The sequence below is a fragment of the Nyctereutes procyonoides genome, unplaced genomic scaffold, assembly GCF_905146905.1.
Source record: "Nyctereutes procyonoides isolate TBG_1078 unplaced genomic scaffold, NYPRO_anot_genome, whole genome shotgun sequence".
Taxonomy (NCBI): Eukaryota; Metazoa; Chordata; class Mammalia; order Carnivora; family Canidae; genus Nyctereutes; species Nyctereutes procyonoides.
Genome location: NW_026575044.1, coordinates 36671149 through 36691313, shown reverse-complemented (window position 1 = coordinate 36691313; position 20165 = coordinate 36671149). Strand labels below are relative to the sequence as shown.

Genomic DNA, 20165 nt, shown 5'->3' with positions numbered 1-20165 from the left:
CTTGGTTCAGGACTTTGATGTGTTCTTTATTGGGGCACCTAAAACTCCTAACCTTTAGGAAAATATTTCATTGCTATTTAAATATGGAGCAGATGGGATTGGGATTATTTTAAGTCCAACCTCAGATGATTCAAGGTCAAATGAGGGCTTTTTATGTTTATTTTTTTTAGTTCAAAACCAATTTACTCTGGTGTTAAGAATGTTCTGGACTAGTGATCAAAAGATACAGGCTTTATTTTGGGCTTGAAGTCTTCCAACTTTGCAACTTTGAGCAAGCCAGTTCTCTTGGCTTTGGCTTCTCCATCCTAGCTTCTATGATTTCAAGGTCAAGGCACCATGATATGGAGGTGCTGTGAGGAGGCGATGCCCATCTCCATACGGGGAAGAAGCCTTGCATCCACTTGAAATGAGCCACTGTCTGTTTCCCTCTCCCTTTGTTGGGGAAGCCTGTGTTGCTTTCCAGAGCATTCTGAAAGCATTTCACAGCATTCATAGCGACATTTGCGTAACTACACCCCTTTACCCCTTTCCCACCTTAGGAGCAAGGCTTCAACCTGTTTTATTTGTTGTTATACAACACATAAAGGAGTGTGGGCAGGGGACAGCTAGTAAGTTAAGATTTTTTGCTTTTGAGCCCCAAACTGGGACTCATGCATTAAAAAATTATTTTCTTGGTTTTGTGAATTTGTTCTACCGTTACTCACTCTGGATTACATTTAGTTATGCATTTATCAATGCGGCTTTATGGAGGAGAATGACCCAGTGTGGACTGTGGAGTAACTGTCAGTCGCTTAGAGGAAAGTCTAAGAGGAGAGCAGGACCATTGCCTCTGCTCTTAAAAGACAAGGAAAGGACTTGGGCAAAGGGATGGAATATGACCTTTCCTGGTCTTATCCCTGCAGCCTTGCTTTTGGCCCAGAACCTTAGTTTTAAGACATTTTAGCACCAATCTAAGTTGTCATTTCCCTTGAAATAATTGCTTGCTTGTCCAGGCCCTGATACACCCCCATACCTTCATTCCAAGTTCACCTCTTTCTGCCATGGGAGAGTCAGGATGGGCTCTGCTGTGGATTTATAGGTTAGAGAAGAGTTGGCGGAGAACATGATTGATGAGATGCATGTTGCTATTAATGCCAACTCTAGACCCTTGATAAATATGAGTCTCCTTTGTTTCTTATCCTCTTTCCTTGGTGAACTCATCCCATGCTGATAATTCCAAAATTGATATCTCTAGCCAGGACCTCTCCTCCAAGTGCAGACTCATGTCTGTCTGTCTGTCTAGCTAGCTATCTTAATAGTAAAAATGTCAATTATCTCTATATAAATCTCATGCCCCCTCATCAGCAGGAGGAAGTGCTTGGATGCCCAGCAGGTGTCCTGAGGTCAGCATCTTCCAGATTGAGCTCCTGCTGTTCTCCTTCTACATCTGCTCTGCTCTCAGCCCTTTCCTTGGCCTTTCCTCTCTCACTAAGTGGCATCTTTCCATTCCCCGGGCCAAACCTGAGAATCATCTTTGACTCCTCCCTTGCTTGTATCCCTTGTCTGATCTGTCAGCCAATCCTATCTTCTCTACCTTCAAATCCTAGCCATGTTTTGACCATTTTGGCCCCACTTTCACTGCTACAGCCCTGCATGCCCCCCCCCCCCCCCCGCTGCCCTCATCTCTTTCCTGGACTGTGGCAACAGCACCTTGTGGGGCTTTCTGCCTTCTTCTTATCCCTTTCAATCTGTTTTTAGCCCAGAGGCCCACACGATCTTGTTGACATAGGTCAGTCCATGGCACTCTGCTCAAAACCTTCCAGCAGCCTCTTGGCTCTGCCCCTGTCCTCTCTGCTCTCATGGCCTTTTTGTTCTGTTCCTGTCACATTGGTGACTTTGCTTTTCCTTGAAGACGTAAGGCAGCTCCTCACATCGGGTGTGTGTACTCACCACGTCCCCTGTGTGGGACTCTCCCCCTGGAGTCTGGGTGGCTCACCCTCATGCCCCTCTGGCTCTTCTAAAATTACCTCCGTCCTCACCGACACCAGCCTCACTGTCACCTCCTTAGCATTATTACTGTTTAATATTCTCTATATGCTCCTTGCTTCTACTATCTCCTCCTCAAGAATGTAAGCTCCATTAGGGCAGGGATTTCATTGATTTTGTTCCCAGCTGTATCCCCAGCAATGAGAGCTGAGTGCTCAATACATATTTGTTGAATAAACGAATGAGATGAGGAGCAGGAGGAGACGTAGCAGTCACCCCTCATGTGAGCATCGGGGACTTGAACAGACAAGCAACCATTTAAAACACAGGGCGTGGTGCACTTGGGTGATAGGAATGAACTCAAAACAGGGCTATGTTCTGATGCAAGAAATTTTATTGTTAGAGATTTATTTTTCTGTTTCAAGTTATTATTTACTTCACTTGATTGAACAGATATTTACTGAGTCACTGCCATGTCACTGTGCTGAGGGTACAAATATGGTCCATGTTCTCGTGTGGAGTAGGACAGTTATGAGAAATTTACCCATAAGTAGATCATTTCAATACAGAGTGGTAAGTCAGTGCTGAAACATGCCATTTGGGGTCAACAAGTTAGGTCTCCTTAGTCATTTTCACCTGAGATTTTTTTTTTTTTTACCAGTTTCTGTAGAAGTGTATGTTTTGGTGGACGGTGTTCCTGGAAGAGAGATCTTATACTCGCGAAGTGCATCCTAAGTAAGAGCCTTCAGCAAAAGGTAATTGAGGACAGTCAACGCTAAATAATATTTTGATGACCTCTCCTCCTCTACTGAGAGCCAATTTACTCTCTACTTTAGATAAATCTTATGAATTCTCAGTGCCTCGTATTTCTTTCTGCAAAGAGAGGTTAATGAGATCTTTGTTCCATCAAAGGAATTGTGCACAGGAAGATTGGACAAGCCCCAGTCTTTACCTTGATCTATGCCCATAACCAACAGCCCATCCTAACAAAACCCTGCTCTATGATGGCACCACTTTGAGGTGTGGTTGGCCATTCATTGGTTCTGTGCTCCCTGAAAGCCTGGAATTGTGTTTTAATTGTTGGCTGTGTATATCCAGCTCGGGGACACTTCCTAAGCAAAACCAGAGTACTTCTGTAACCTGGGACTTTAAAAAAACAAGGACAATGGTTTGCTGAGAACTATGTATCCTCTATGGAATTGACTCTACTTTGCTAAAGATTTGCCTTGAGCTCAAAGGCTTAACTGGCTTTCAAGTGCCAGGGGTAACTTTTCTGGAGAGTGATGCCGGGGCACACTCCCCGCACCCAGTCTGGATCAAGTGTACCTCTGCTGTGTGCCTACAGCACCCTGCTCTTCCTGCATTACAGCCTACCCGAGTTAGGCCAGGCTTCACACGTTGAGTGCAGGTCTCCAGAATGCCAAATCTGCCCGATATTTCTGACTCCAGCTGCAAGTTTGGGGGTCCCCAGAGGTGCCCTCACTTTAGACCAGCTGGGTACAAATATGGGCTGGGCATCCCCACAGCTCCCTCGGGTTTAATAATTCATTAGAAAGACTTGCAGATCTCACTGAAAGCACTATACTTAACCAACCAAAAGAAGAGACGCAGAAGGAGAAGTCTGGTAGTGTTCTGTCTTCCTCAGGGATGTGTTATCTTCCTGGCACATCCATGTATGACAGTATGCTGAGTATTGCCAACCAGGGAAGCTTCCCAAGCTTCAGTGTCAGAGTTTTCTTTTTTTCTTTTTTTTTTAATAAATTTTTATTTATTTATGATAATCACACACACAGAGAGAGAGAGGCAGAGACATAGGCAGAGGGAGAAGCAGGCTCCATGTACCGGGAGTCCAATGTGGGATTCGATCCTGGGTCTCCAGGATCGCGCCCTGGGCCAAAGGCAGGTGCTAAACCACTGCACCACCCAGGGATCCCAGTGTCAGAGTTTTCATTGAAGCTTCATTACATAGGCATGCTTGATTGATCACTGGCACGTGGCTGAACTCAATCTCCAGCCCCTATCCATCCCCAGAGGTCAGGCTTATATCATGTGGCTCAAGCCCCAAGCCTCTAATCATGTGGCTGGTCTTTCTGGCATGGGTGATCCCCATTCTCAATCATCAGTCTGTGTCAACTATCCGGTGCAGTTGGAGGGTCTCAATAGGAAGAGCAAAGACATTCCAATCACTGGGAAATCTCAAAGGTTTACAGGTTACCTCTCAGAACCAGGGATGAAGGCCAGCCAAATTCTTTGTTACATGCAGTCTCCAGGCTGCATGTTTACCCATCTCCCTCATTAACTTCTTGAGGTCACGGAATATGCTGCCTTGTTCATCATTTTCTTGCAGTAAACACAAAGTAGGTACTCAAAAAATACTGTACAAATGATCAACACACTGCAATTATTAGGCCAAGTTTATTCCAGCTTTAATTCTAAACCATCACCATTAGGGAGTTGTTAAAATCCTAAGGCACTGCAGCTAAGGCAGTTGTCTCGGTCTAGATTCTTCTTGTGCATTGCTTGGTTCCCTTCAGCCTATTGATTTTCTCTTGTGTCTCATGCCAGTCCACTCCTCACAACATCCAAGACACTTCAAGTCAGAGTTTTGGCTCTCTTATGCTGAGATTGATATACTTAATGCAGTGTGGAAACTCACAAAGTCTCCATTTACTGTTTTTATTAGTTCTGGCTCCTAGCTACTGCATGGATCCTTGTAAATGCAGGAGTAATATCAAGTTTCTTTTCTTAAATGCTTTCTCTATGAAAAACTGCTTGCTTTACTTGCTTGAATCCTTTCTGCTGCTATGGTGGAGCTAGAATGGTCTGATGCATGGCAGAGAGGTTTTGACTGCTCTGACTTTCATCTATTCAAAGCTGCTTCCAGGTTATTCCATTGTGAAGTAGTCACTTTAAGTCCTCCCCTCTCTTTATGACTTAAAATACCTTTATTCTGTGATTACTTTTTATGTTGCATTATTAAATATCTCCCTGACTATCCAAGATACTCCTTCCCACAGGCTATGTTAGTCTAAGATTTTATTTCTAACCTTTTCCTGCCAGCCTCTGTGCGGAATATATGCTGAGGATAAGGGTAGAAGGTGTCAAGGGAACCAGACCTGGAGAAAGAATGAATAGCAAACCTGCCCTCTCAGGGCAGCAGGAATGGGTGATTCTCCTGCTCCAACAGCAGCCACTGGTGTGTTCCCAGTAAGAGTTTTGTCATGCCAACATCAAAGTGGCATTAGCTCACCAGCTGCCAAGTGCATGGCCTCCTCTGGACTGTGGCTTTCTTATGATCTAGGAGACATTTGTGGAATGGGAGGCGGGTAGGGGCAGGTTTGTGGGGGTAAAGGAAAGGTGTTTCGTGAGGGTTGGCCTCATTTTAGTAGGATACAAAGCATCCTTACAAAGAGTTAAGATGGTTTAAAAATTGCTTAAATATTCCATATCCTTTCCAGAAATTTGAGAAAATAAAGGTAAGCAAAAGATGTTCTTACCCTGATAAAACACTACAAAATATATTATAAGGACATTGGTTTTATCCAAGGTCAGACATGTTCCAAGTCCACCTCTTGAAGGACCCTGTGATGTGAGAGCCCATGCTGATCCTTTTCACTTCTCTTTCTCTTCCTTTCCTCCTTTGATACAGAACAATAGGAAGACTGAGACAATGGGACAGGCTTGCAGTGGCTTTTATAGGGAGCGTGCTGTTGGCTTGCAGAGTGCCACCTGAAGGGATAGCCATTCTGGGAGAGGTGAGGCAAAGGGGAGCCCAGGTCCCATCCACATCCAACCCCTGACAGAAAGGCTCGCTCGCTATTGTGTGTATGGAGTAACAGTGACATCCTGTGGCCGGTCTGGTTGATCTAAGTGGCTCCTTTATAGATAAAGAGGACCATTTTGTCTGCACTGAAAGGTGAGCCCTCGGTTGGCTCCTTCTTCAGACAATACACAAAAGAGGGAAGGGCAGGACTCCTACCGCAGGCTTTTTGGCGTCTCTACCTCGCAGCTGTCTCTGATTTAGCTGGGAGAGATTCTTGGGATAGAAATTATGTCCCTTTTTATGCTTGATCAATTTAAATGTTACCATTTGAGTGTTGAGTGAACCATAATAATAACCATGAGAACAGTGAGAAAATAGTGACAGGAGAGAGAAGCACTTCGCTTCTTTATAAGACATCCCAGAGGATTAATGCAGAATAATCTGTTACTTAAAAATGTCTAAATTGCTTGACATTTAGCTGCATTTTTTTTTGAAGTTTTGGAAGCAATAACTTTATTTTGACCTTACTTAAGAGAGAAGAGGGCTGGGGAACAAAACAACTCTGATCTTAAGTTATTGTAAAATTCTTACGAAATCAGGGTATGTGGCCAAGCGCATGGCTCTGCTCACAGGGGCCTGGGAGTTGTGTGGTTCCAAGTCTGGCATGTGTAACCTCCCATAATGTTAAATACAGGTAGACCCCAGCTGGCACCTGGCTTTGGGTGTGATCAAACAGCAAATATGAAACCTCAGAGCTCCGGTGGTGGGTGTGAGCTGAAGGAATTCATTCTCCATCGGGATGCCCACCATCTTGTGGTTTCCATCCATCAGAAAGGGGCTGCCTCCCCTGAGACACCTCTTGACCTCTGCTCTTTCCTAGGCATCTCCAGGGTCCCTGCTCAGGGAATAAGGCAAAGGAAGCGTAGAAGTTTAGAAAGGAAGTTATGCTCTTGAGTTACGTGGACCTGGGTTCTAATCCTAGCCCACCACTCACTAGCTCTGTGACCTTTAGTAAATTCCTTAACTGTTTGCAGTCATGCTTTTCTCAACCATGGGAAGGGGTTAATAATAAGCACTCCCTGCCTGGGTTGTGGGAAAGTATGCAAGGCAGGGGGAGAGTGTGTGTATGCCCTGGGATCCACACCACACAGGGGAGCTGCCACACTTATTGCTTCATGCACAGCTGCGGGATCTGGCTTGAAGGCAACTTGGTAGGAGGGCTCCCTGTTCCCCCTTCTCTGAGGTTGGCAGAAGATCTCTGTCCTTGTCTACTGCAGCAGGTTGGGTTGAGGGCAGGGAAAAGTGAGATATGAGGGGGAGTTGGACGGGTGGGATGTGTCATGTGTGTGTGGTCTATATGTATGTGTGTATGTAGTATGGTCTAGTGTGTGTATGGTTTGTATGTATGGTTTTTGTGTGTAGTGTGTTTGATGTATGTATGTATGTGGTGTGGTATATGTGTATGTGGTGGTGTGTGTGGTATGTATATGTGGTGTGTGGTGTGTGTGGTGTGTGTATGTGGTATGATGTGTGGTGTGTGTGTAGTGTGTGTATGTGTATGGGTGGTGTGTATGTTTTGCTCATATGTGGTATGGTGTGTGTGTGATGTGTGGTGTATGATGTGTGGTGTATATGTATATGGTGATGTGTATGTGTGGAGTATCTCTGTGGTGTGTGTGTGTGATGTGTGTGTACATGATGGCGTAATGTGGTCATGTGTGTATGGTTTGTATGTATGTGGTATGTGTGTATATGTGGTATGTGAATGTATGTGATAGTGTGTGGGGTATGTGCGTACGTGATGTGTGTGCATGTCGGACGTCTGTGTGTACGTGATGGTGTATGTATATGTGTGTGTGTGTGTGTGTGACACACGCCTTCCCTGCCCACTGTCCTCTGGTCAGTGCAGGCAGTGGCCCCGGGTAGAGTGAGATGTGGGGGAGGCTGCAGGTGGCTGCCACACTCTGGATGGGGACAGAAGAAACAAAAGGGAAGGAACAAGGGACAGGGAAGCCAAGAAAATGCCAATACAGGAAGGAGATGGAGAGGATTAGAAAAAAGTCGGAGTTTCAGCACTGAGTATTCTCCTAGGCCATTTTAAAGTTCTCCAAAATCATGATAACTTAATTCCTGTGTCAATAAGGGTTTTGCTGACTTTCTGTCTAGTGGCAGAAAAAGGAGCAAGGCCAAGCTTCCTCCTAAAGGGCAAAAATCTCGTGTTTTAGTCCAGAGGTGACTTGACCGAGAACATGAAAGGATGGCTCGCAGCTATTCGGATCTGTGTCCGAGCTCGTCAGCCCATCGTGGGGACAGGAGTGATTCATTTTCCACCTCTCTACTTTCTGTCTCTTTCCCGTGTTTCTCCTCCTCCTCCTCTCGCTCCTTCTCCCTCTGTCTTTCTTTGCATCTCCCGACTTTGGGGGTGACTCTTGGCCCACACAGATGCCGTTTCCTCACTTTGTCTCAAAAACTTTGTCGCCTTCCAATTTTCTTACAAATTTCTTTATGCCTTTGGGCAGCCACCCTGTTTCATTCCAGTTTCTACTTGTGCTAAGTGACAGATGGATTTCCCACATCCTGGCTGGAAAAGAAAAGCAATTTGTTTGAAGATCGGTTCACTTAGGTGTCGATAATAATAAAGGGGAAATAATGTCACGGTGTCTAATTGAGACAGAGCATGAAATCACTACCCTCGTGATCACTGAGGGGGAAGCAAAGTTGAAGCCCTTAGAGGGTATCTATTTGAAAGGCATCGTGGCTCGAAGATTTGACCGTGGTGACGAAGAGGCAGGGAAATAAAACAAACCAAGTTTTTCTTGCTTGGATGGAGGTTTATTATCCTGCTCGTGTGAAGTCTGGGCCAGCAGTGCCGACGGTTTTGACTACCCTTCCGTGTTCCTCTGCACTTGGGCAGGGAAGATATTGAGATGGGCCAGCTTGCTCACATGACTTGGACAGGACAGAGACCTCTTTTGGGAAAAAAATGCTTGAAGTTTCTGATGGTGCAAATAACAAAGCTACTTACATTTCAAATTTATTTGTGAAAGCACATTAAACCCAGTTTTAGACACGAATATTTACACTTTTGAGTATGTGGCCCAGAAGAGTAAAGGCGATTCCAGAAAGTGCTTCATGTAATCAGTTTATGCCCATATGGAAAGCTCCAGGGCAGCCCACAGATGATGCTAGCACAATCCAGTTGGCACCTTCCCCGGTTCCTCCCTCCCAGTCTCTCCTCCCCCTCCTCATTACCACACTACTGTTTCCCCAGTTTCATGAGAAGAAAGAAAGCTGAAGAGGAACTGGTGGCTGGACGGCCCTTATGACTTTGCCAATTTTCTCTTCTCGCTGCTTGTCTTCCTCCCCAAAGATGGAGCTGACATTAGAAGGTATGTAAGTGTTTCCCTCTCATATGAGGCTGAAATACAGGGTTCTAACTTATCTCCTGGGTATCAGTAGGGATGTTTTTGGTCCTGAGGGACAGAAACTCTAATTTCTCATGGTTTCACCATCGAATGAACCTTTTTGGCTCCTGTATTTGTACAGTCTCTAAGTAAGGGTGCCTTCAGGTGTCTCCAATGGCCCAGTGGTATGAATCAGGACCCACGTCTTTCTTTCTTTCTGCTCCATCCACAAAATTATCTACTTCATTTTAAGACCAGCTCCTCTCATGGTCAAGAAATGACTCCCAATGCCAGTGGAGTGGCTATATTCCTCCCTGTCCATAAAGAAAGAGCGGTGGGCCTAGGAAGAGACAAGATTGTCCATGGTGCACACTCAAGTGAGGTTTTTCTTCTCTCTCTTTTTTATTTTGGGGATGTGCATGTCAAGACCATGGAACTAAATCCCAGGCATCAACTAGATAAACTTAAGTTGTATACATGTCCTGAAGTAATTGCTAAATTGCTACACATAGGGGATGACAGGTGCTAATTGTTTTATGCCAACAGGACCTACCCCTGGGCTGAGGGAGAATGTGGAAGGCAGAGAAGCTAAAATTACATGCTGTCATGTTGGAGGGGCTCTCCTTCATCCTATCTTTTCAGTTTTTATAAATTCAGTCTGTCTTCATCATCAAGTGTAAGAATCCATTTGTCTGGAATGTACTATTAGGATTGGTATACATTGTCTTTATAAAATCAGCCACTGTATTATTGAATAGTTGAACTGGGTCCATAGGCTCTCCATGTCCCATCGAGGGCAGTTCTGAAGTCCTTCTGTGGGCAGAGTAACTTTGTGGAGGGAATAAACATATGCTTCACGTGGTTTCTTAGCTATGGTACTTCTTCCTGGAACAGAATGGGCACCCTGGGAGTAAGACTATTTAGGGTCTGGCAGGTAGATAAAGCCATATAGGCAGGTGCTGGTAGCTTGAACTAAATGAATTCACTCTTTTCTGGAGTATCTGCTAGGAATCTGGACGACTGGTAGAGCAAAGCCTCTTCAGGCAGTGTGCTCCTACAGGCTGAACTGGATATTTCATGACGTTTCTCCATCCTTCCCCATCTGTTATTTTTTATTTGCACCAGAGAAGGGAAGGAAATCAATCCACTGGCACATCTACACTCAAACTTGTAAGTTTGGTTATAAAACTTGCATCTCCTTCCTGCTAGGAAGAACAGTCAGTAAGAATTCTAGGAAGCAAAAATAAAATACAAATTCTGGTTATCCGATTGTTTATACTAGGTTACCCAGGAAGCAAGTGGTAAGGGTCAGGTTAATTCCCACTGCTGGAGTGTGGGAGTGTGGTGGTGTTAGGGGGTTGGAAATGCTGGAAAGGAAACGACCCTGTCAGGTGCTAGCAATATTACCTGCTTGGCTGTCAAATGGAGAGGTGAACACTAGGCCTTGCCTGCTGCTATGAGATGCTCTAGCATCCCTGGCAGTAAGGGAATGGGTTCGAGTGGGATACCGTTGAATCCTGACCATCATTTTATACTTTCTCCACCTTGGACATAGACTAGGGGCCACCACACCTGCAGTCACAGAACAAGGTGGCATCATCTCCACAAAAACTTCCGGGGGCCCCTGGGTTCATGTGCCAGTGCAGGCAGGTTAAGGGGGTGAAGGGTGCTAGGGGCCCGGAGGGGAGCCAGACCTCTCACATCTCCTAGGCGAAGACTCCTTCACTCATCCTCCTTACTGAAGCAGGCGGACTCAGTTTTGGGTCTCTTCTTTCTTGGAATTCCCATTTATTCTCTTATAAATGCTTGCATCCCTTTCTTGGCTGAGTTACTTCTTTTGAGATTTCTCTTGCCAAACAACCTCTTTTTGCTTTCTCCACTCTTTCTGTAGGTGTATTCATATACTTAATCAGGTGCTTGCTTGATGCGATTCTGTTTCTTTAAGTGAATTTGTCTCCGTTCTAACTTCTTATGGGTTGTTTTTCAGTTGAACTCTTCAACTCTTCTTCAGTTGAAGGCAATCTTCTTTCTGAGTTATTTGTTGGGGGCCCTTTATTTTTGACTTTCCTATCTGTCCTTGATAGGACCATTTTCTCTGACTTCTATCACATCACTTCCTCTTGGCTTCCTTTAAGTCTTCTCCGTCAGCTTAACCTCCATGACCCACTTCACTGGGTCGATCAACTGAATGTCCACCAGCCAGGCACATGCACCACGCCTAGCCATGCCAGAGGGGGCTGGTGGGAGAGCCCTCTGCTGATGAACCTCGCCTGGAGGACCTTCTCAGGTGAGGGAGCAGCAGAGGCTCCCTGCTCTACTCCCTGTCTCTTTTCTGTCCCATAGTTTGGTGTCCTTCCTCCTGGACTCCTGCCCCTCCCTTCATCACTTTCTCTCCCTGGCTTGATCTTCCTCCCACCTACTTCTGCACTGCAGCTGTGCCTCTTGCTGGCTGGCAGGAGTGTGTTTAGAGGAAAGCACAAACCTTCCCCTCTGGGCAACCTAATGACCTCGCTAGTGACAATGTGGGTAAAGGGTACTGGATATGCCAGCCCACATTATGTCACCATGGCCTGAGGATTATTTGGAGCTAAAGGCACTTAAAAACCATCCTATGAGAGAAAAACTCTTCACTTTCCCTAACTACCTAAAAATAAAGTATAAATTTCCCTGTTTGTAAAGGAAACTTATAGGTATAAAGGAAATTTCCATTTATAAAGATATCTCAGAAAGTTACCCCTTGGAGACAACTCTTACCACCCAGGGACTCACATCTTTGTAACAGACAACCTTTATTTACCACACATCTTCTCCCCTCCTCTGCTTATGACCCACCTGCTAGGACCAGAGGCCCCCCTCCCTTGTCCTTTGTTTAGCCTGGGGTGGTGTGTAAATCTCAATCATCTGGCTGCCTCCTTGAGTCTAGCCTAATTAAACTATTATTTCCTCTTGTGAATCTGTCTTTTATCAGTTTGGTTCTCAGGTCCCAGTTGTTGAAAGTAGGAGGGGAGAAGGAGAAAGATTTTCCTTCCTATGGTGGCCCAAGCGATTCATTCCGAGCGGGCACCTTTGAAGATGTGGATCTTATGTGTGTATTATAAATTATTTTTATCTCTAGTCTCCATTCAAGAACAGTCTTTCATATGTATATGACTAAGGCTCTCATTCTGCAGATGGGTCTATGTTTATACTAAGACGTGAGGTTTTACTGCCATCTCCAAGTGTCTTCCATACTTTCCACCTTGGACGAGGGGCATGTTGAATATTCTAGGCCGTGATTCCATCACAGATGCCTTCCCTTGAGGGCCAGTCGCTCCCCCTCAGCTTCTCTGTTACTTTCTTCTCCTTTGTCAGAAAGGTGGCTTTCCATCAGGCTTTCCCTTTCTATTCAGGACAATCTCTTTTTTTCCCCACTTGGTGAAAGAAGCATTGGGAACGTGTTAGGAGAAGACGCAAAATGCGGTAATCTTGCTAAGGTTGGAGAAATCCTGACTGAGTTGCAGCAAGAAAACAGCTTGTTAAACACCAGCCGGGCAGAAGTTTTCGTCTCATTGGAACGCTACTTACTCAATGCTTGAACAGCTCTTGGAACAGCAGGAACCTGGGAGTGTCTCTGGATACAAAAGGCAAGCATGGTAGATGTTAAACTGGCATTCATTTATTGGAATCCATGTTGGATACTTCTCTCATTTCTCTCCTGGGAAGACCTTGCTGGTGGTAGCTTTGAGTTAGATGCACTCATATTTCAGACACTTAGGCCTCTTGCTTAGAGGGAAGATAGGCCAGATTTGAAAATGAAGTTGATATTCCTGTCATAGCACTAACAAAAGATGTTCTCGCAAACACAGAGGGGGAGGGAGAGACGGGAGAGAGAGAGTTTTTTGTTTTTGTTTTTGTTTTCATTTTTAGCGGAGAAAAATGTCACACGCCTTTGATCCACATTTCAAAGGGTGGAGCAAAACCACAGGATGCATACATCAGTAACTGGAAGGGTGTTGCAGTCAACAAATTAATACAGACCATGTCTACCTCCCCTACATTTTGCCCTTCTTCTTGTGCATGCTATTGATTGATATACCTCAGGGAGGAGATTCTTCTGACTCAGACACTAAGCAAGTTCCTAAGGAAAATATCAGCTTTAAAAGGGAAGAGAGGAAGTAGCAGCGGCAGCAAAAAATCGCTAATCTTTCATTTATAAGAGCTACTGAACATCTGGAGAGCAGGCGGCTCCTTTAACCCCTGGAGTGCAGGAACAAATGAGCACCAAAGGGCAGCCCATGCTAATGTGGTGCCATTAATTTGAATACAATGGAGGGCCCTATAATAAACATCTCCGGAGCCATCTGGGTTTTCCTTTATACCTTGCTCGGCTCCTTGGGGGCACCAGGAGGCACAGCTTAATGGGAGAGGAAATTCTTTGGGGGCCGAAGAATAGGGAAGATATCTTTAAAGAGCACCACTTAGTTTAAAAGAAAAATGTGTAATGGCCAAAGCGAGAAACAGAAACAAAAAAAGATCAAATAAGTCACGGGAAAAATGTTTTAAAGTATCCATGGGGGTGTTCCTGAAATTAATATTTATGTCTGTTGCTCACCCAGCATTCATAGCATTTTAAACCAAATGTCAGGGTGTGGGGGGAAGAGTAGAAGGAATCATTCGCATCGGGAATGATTAATGTGATGTTTACATTTTGGGGGAGAGTATGAGATCTGGAATTTAGTTGAAATTGGGCAACTTTTTCTATCATGTTTCTATGGGGCACTCCATCTGAGGAGTCTTTAAGTCCATTAAAAAATAGAAATGGAGATTATAAAGCTTGTTCTCTTTCCTGTTCTCAGGGGTCTTGTGGGATAATGTCAACATGCGGGCGAGCGGCTCTGTACAGAAGCCTGAGATAAACAATCAATGTAGGAATTAAGGTGGTCCTACAGCAGTTGTAGCTGTGGCTCCAATTTTAGAAATAGAGAAATATTTCTCTTTCTTTCTTTCTTTCTTTCTTTCTTTCTTTCTTTCTTTCTTTCTTTTTTTAGGGGCCGCGGGGAGAGGAGAGAGAGAGAGAGAATCTTAGGCAGGCTCCCCACCCAGCACTGAGCCTGACATGGGGCATGATCTTACAACCTTGAGATCATCACCTCGGCTGAAATCAAGAGTGGGACACTTAACCCACTGAGGCACCCAGGCGCCTGAGGAAACATTTCAAAGCATTCCCTTTCCTTCAATTCAGAAAGATTTCCTCACTCCTGCTTAAGGACCGCATGCCAGCAGCCAGGGGCTGGATCCGCCCATAGATTGGGATGATTGGCTCAGGCAAGGTTTTGAAATATTTCAAGGTAGTTGCCAACACTGAAAAGAACATCCAGATTTTTTTATTTCTCTTAAAAAATAGAAATATCTGGCAGCAATGGTGCCCTCAGTCCAACATAGCAGAGGTCAGTGGGAGAGGAGATTGGGTGGAAACCCTAGACTTGACATCCTCTCTGGTTGCTACGCTCATCCGGGTTTGTCTACGGGCATTTGTTTGCACTACTTGTCTAGAGGAAGCTTTGGAAAGTGTATTTCAGGATGTGAGTGTAACAATCAATCAATCAGTCATCAATCAAACAAACAGATTTTAAAGAATTGGTTCTCATGACTACAGAGGCCAAGAATTCCAGCCCCAGGGAGCTGAGAGTGTAAGTCTAAGTCTAAGTTCAAGTCTAGAGACAGGAGAAGACTGATGTCCCAGCTTGGTGACAGGTAGAGAGAAAGAATTCTTTTGGGCTTATAGATTTTTATTCTATTCAGGCCTTCAGTGGAGTCTGTGAAGCCTGCCCACATTGGGAGTCATTCTACTGATTCAAATGTTAGTCTTATTCAAAAATATCCTGACAGACACAAGACTCACTCAGAAATAACATTTAACCAAATACCTGGGCACCTCATGGGTTGACACATAAACTGAACCATCACACACACCTAATAACCTTTTAGCTTGGATGAGTAGAAAGCAGATCTCTTCTGTGTTTATAATTTATCTAAAACCCTGACAAGACCACTTGGTCAGGAAGGCCTCTCAACCAGACAGGTATCTAGTGTGAAGTGAGAGGGCTGGAGAGAAAAAGGTTCAAGCTGGGCAGGTCCTGTCTCAGGAAAACCAAACCAAACACTTACTGACTCAGTGGACTTGTTTGTTTCTTTCTCAAAGTTCTCTGCGGACCTTCAGTTCTGATGTCGTAAGAGCTACTAAGTAGGTCTGAAAGGCTGTGTACACCTGTGAAATCAGGATGTCCACTCGGTGAGGGCTGTAATAGTCTACTTGCTGGGACTCTGGACAATTAACTGGGCATGAGAGTCTGCCCAGGATCTGGGAGTGGAACCCAGGAATAGTGTCACACAGGACTTTTCCAGGGAAATTCCGGTAAAAGTGACAGGCTGCCCTTTGGGGACACATGTCATTAACCATACTGGCTAAGGCTCCTTGGGTTGGAGGTATTTAAGACTGGATGAGAAGAAGCCAAGCAGAGCATTCTGGCCCTTAAAAACAGTGAGAACTATAGTCAGAATATTTGTCCAATATCTTAAAAATGGTGAAACCATTTTCACTGAAAGGGAAATTAAGGGGCACAGGTAAACCCAGTCTGTATTCATTGTGGATGAGCTGGGACTGGGAATGGCAGCTAGAGTAATTATTTTTCATCAAAAGCCTCGAAATGAAGTCGCCATGTACACAATGCTGTTATCCCATGAAACATAAGAACAATAGTATCTGTTAGCTTAGTTCTCCTTTTTGATTATTGTTTAAATATAACTATAGACAGTTGCTTTTTCCTCCTCTTATAAAAATCATTTAAAATGAATGCCCACTTGGTGGCTGATTTCCATCAGCATCAGATCTTGAAATCCTTGCCCCGTTTGCTTTTTGCAGGTGTTCCTGCCTGTTCAGCCCCCTCCTGGGCCGTGGGCATTCCTAGCAGGGCTGAGAAAGAACCAGCACAGCCGTTTCACTGTCTCTCAATGAGAAGTCCCTCTCCAGGGCCCTCGCCTACCCCCTGCCCTTCAGACGGGGAGGCCAACCTGTCCAAGTGGGCGTGAGTGGTCATGATTTAAGCAGTGCCAAGTGCGCAGCTCTCCACCGGGAGCTGAGTTCTCTGCCTCGTAGCATTCCTGGCCATCTGGGCTGGGAGACCGAGACCACCATGGCACCAGAATAACCTTGGCCAGTTCTTCCGCAACTTCTGCTTTAGGAATTGCCATGCCCAACATCGCGGCATGTGACACCAGGCGCGCGGACACCGTGTGACCTGGAAAGGCACCGTCCTATTCTCTCACCTGGAGTCCCCCTCTCTTCCAGCCCTGCCCCCACACTCACTTAACAGTCTGCCTTCCAGGCCCATGGAAGGAGCGCTTCCATACCGGGATGCACACGCACATACACTGAACACACACACGTTGAATGCCTATCTTCCTCAGAGGAGGGAAGGGGCTCCCCACGATGGCACGTGAGGCAATAACTCACTACATCCTGCAAGGGAGCAAGGGGTAGTCAGGCTGGAGAGAGGGTTTGGTGTGGTCTCAGGGAAGGAACACTCTGGGGTTTATTTTGCTGAGCCTGGGAGTATGCACATGTTCTCAGTTACCATTACTCTCTTTGTCTTCATGAGCAAATTTCTTCTTTCAGCCTCTCTGCCGGCCCTGATCAGGAACCACACACACCTAGCTATTTCCCCCAAAGAGTCCAACCATCACTAAACATATTATTTTTGTTTCATATTGGATTTGATGGCCTTTCATGATCTTTCAAGTTGAATCTATCCTTAAGGCTACTAAATGATTAAAAAAAAAAAGTGTGTGTGTTTGTGTGTGTGTGTGTGTGTGTGTGTGTGAGAGAGAGAGAGAGAGAGAGAGAGAGAGAGAGAGAGGCAGGGGGGCATATGTTTCATCTCTCCTGCTACTACCCTAATCCAAGCTACTGAATTTGGGATGAGCAATGGCCTTCTACATTGTCTTTCTGCTCTGGCTTTGCCTTCTTCAGTCTATTCTCTTCATAGAAGCCAAAGTGATTTTTCAAAAATGCAAACTGTATCTTTCCCTTCAATGAACTGAACAAATACTTATTGACCTCTACTATGTGTCAGGCACTGTTCCAGGTGATAGGAATATCATGGTGAATGAGACAAAGACCCTACTCTCTGTCCTTAGGAGATTTACATTTTAATGGCTCCCACAGTTCTTAGGATAATTGTCAAGAGCTTTAAAATGATTGATCACACAGTGATGCCTGATTGGGCCTCTGCCCAAATCCCTAGCTTCTTGCACCTCTCTTTCTAGCCCACACTGCCTCCACCACACTGGGATGTGTCAGGAGCCTCTCTCCTCAGGGTCTTCATGTGGGCTGTTGGCCTTTCCTACCCCGTCACTTGCATTACTTTGAGGCTATATGTCTTTCACATCTCAGCTCACTGTCCTTTGCTTGGTGATTTCTTCTACAGCCCTTCCGATCTATATGACATTCCCCCTTTGACAGTCTTTCTCTTAGCACCTTTCCGGTTTCTTTTCTAACACTTATTACACAATATATTCCATGATCCTCCTACTATATAACTAATGTCTGTTTTCCCCACTAGACTGCAAGCCTTTGGCTAGTAGAAATCTGGTCTGTTTTGTATTTTATTTTATCATCTTTCAAGTAGTGTTCAGCAAACATTTGGAAAATGAATGAATGAATAAGAAAAGTGAAAAGTTCAGACAAACCAAAAGTGACTTTGTAGATATATCATAGAAACTTTTAGATTTTCACAGAATTCCTCAAGTTTTAATCTTTTTCTTTTCTCCTTTTTTTCTTATTTTAAGGGGGAATATTTATCCAAAATCATATTTCATGACTGTCAAGAGCAAGAGGAGTCTGAGATTTTACCTACTTACAAGCTAACAAGTTAGCCTGTCATAGTTTGATGGATTCTGGCAGAAGCCATGAGACTTCTGGGTCAGAGGCAATGGACTTTATTATCCACAGAATAGTAAGCAGCATAAGCACCAGTTTCCCTTCTGTTCATGTCCCACAGGGTGATGGGGGTGGGCCCAGAGGGATATGTTACCAGAGACGATCCTGAGCATAGGGAACTTGAATCTTTTATAATGGACAGTAAACATACTCGTCCTCTCCTCCAGAGGAAGATTCTACCTTAATCTTTTAAGACTGTAAGTAAATCTGCCTTTTGTTCTGTGGGGAGACACTGTCTCTATCTTCCAAGGCTATTTGCTCCACAAACACCCTGGAAAATAGTCTGGGAGGAAGGCATTTAGTGCATTGCTCACAACAAGTGCAGAAACATGACAGATCTATGGAGAATTTCCTCTAACAATATCCATCCCTCCTTTTTACACCATCTTAGCTTCTGGTGAACTTTCTCTGAGTAATGCTAATCTTTCAGCTGTTGTGATTAATCTGACAGAGGCGGGGACCAGCTCCAATCAATTTGTCTCATGCAGTATTAAGTCCATTATCAATAGGACAGTTTTAAGCAGCAGGATGAGAGCAGCCTGCAATATTTACCTCAACCAGGGCCCTAGTGTCTTGCATCCAACCTGCTGAGCAAATCCTGTAAAACCTACAGCATTTGACTTGGAAAGTCAGGTGACTTTCTCCTCAAGTTTCTGAATTAAACTTTCCTCTTGGCCTGGGGAATTAATCCAGGCAGGGAAGCTATATTGGTAATTGACAGGCTTTGCCTAGCCCCACAAAGAAAAAGTTGAGGGCAACTCCCTTATCAGTAACAATCCTGGCCAATGAGTTGAGGTTGACTTCAAGGCCTTCAAGATCCAAAGAAGCATCGCTAATCCCTTCAGCTAGAGTCAGAGACACATTTTGGATCTGCCTTTTGTTCTGGAGGGAGACCCTATCGATCTTCCAAGACTGCTTCACAAACACTCTGGAAAATAGTCTGGGAAGAAGGCATTTAGTATATTACCCACAAGAAGTGCAAAAACATTACAGACACATGGAGCGTTTCCCCCTTTCCTAATGTAATGATTCCTATTGTAGGGAAAACTGCCCTTGGGGCATGCTTAAATAACGAGGCAGTTATCCCTCCTGGAAGTTCTCCCAAATAATCAAGGATAGCCTCATTTTGGAGAGAGTTCCGTGGTCATATGAGGGTTATGTGATATGCTGGGGACATTTCCTTAAATATTGGACCTGAAGTTTCCTATGACTACCTCTAAGGTGCAAAGTAGAACCCGGCTTCCACACTAGGAGTACAGTTCCAGGAGTGTCCATAGTCCCCTTGCCTAGAAAGCATTTTTGATGCCCTCTGTCCCTCTCAGATAAAATCTGTATCAATAGGAGGGCAGAGGTCAACGATACTTCCAACTTGGTCTCCCAACTGACCGGTGAGCCTTAAAGTTCACAGTTCAGTTTAAATGAGTCTGCTTCTTGTTTCTGGCCTGAGCCCAATTAGCCCAGCCTGCCCTGGTTGTCTGTGCTGTCAGAGGGGAGCACCGAATGCCCCCATGGAATGACTGGCAGCTACTGATTGGAAATAGCGGTGAGGAAAACACTTAGAAGTGTTGACAGGTGTTTGCATGGAAGGTATAGGTACTGGGGCCCACTATCCCCTGCTATTTTGTTAGACTTGTTAGAGCCATTGGTGGATGGTAGCAGACCTAGATGTCAGTTAATTTAAGGAGCTTGCATGAGTTTGGAAATGTGGGCACCACGGTGTTTTCCTTCATTTAGAAATGCCCACACAAGTTTATGAAGGACAAATATCATTAGTGTCCATCATTTCCCTATCTCTCCTGGAATCTGAGATATTCTGTCCTCAAGAGCCAACATAGTTACAGTCCTTCCATGGCCACCAAAGTGGTGTGTCCCATTCTAGGAGCTATAATGTCACCTTTTTCTTGATCATCCCCTATTAACACCCAGACATTTCATTCAGAGGGGTCAAGTGTGAGAGGCACAAAGGCATTTTAATAAAACTTATCACATCCCCCATCTTGGTGTGTGTGAACCACTCTAGGGGAACCTAGTGAATAGTACTCAACCAAGTGGTCAT

The 20165-nt window shown here is 44.8% G+C and overlaps 1 long non-coding RNA gene across 1 annotated transcript in view; it reads left to right on the top strand.

The window, feature by feature from the left end:
* Positions 1-9037: 9037 nt before the first annotated feature.
* Positions 9038-20165, top strand: part of LOC129508905 (uncharacterized) — a 67925-nt gene continuing 56797 nt past the window's right edge. Inside the window, exon 1 of the long non-coding RNA XR_008664249.1 lies at positions 9038-9117. This is a non-coding gene — a long non-coding RNA (uncharacterized LOC129508905). The remainder of the gene's footprint in view (positions 9118-20165) is intronic.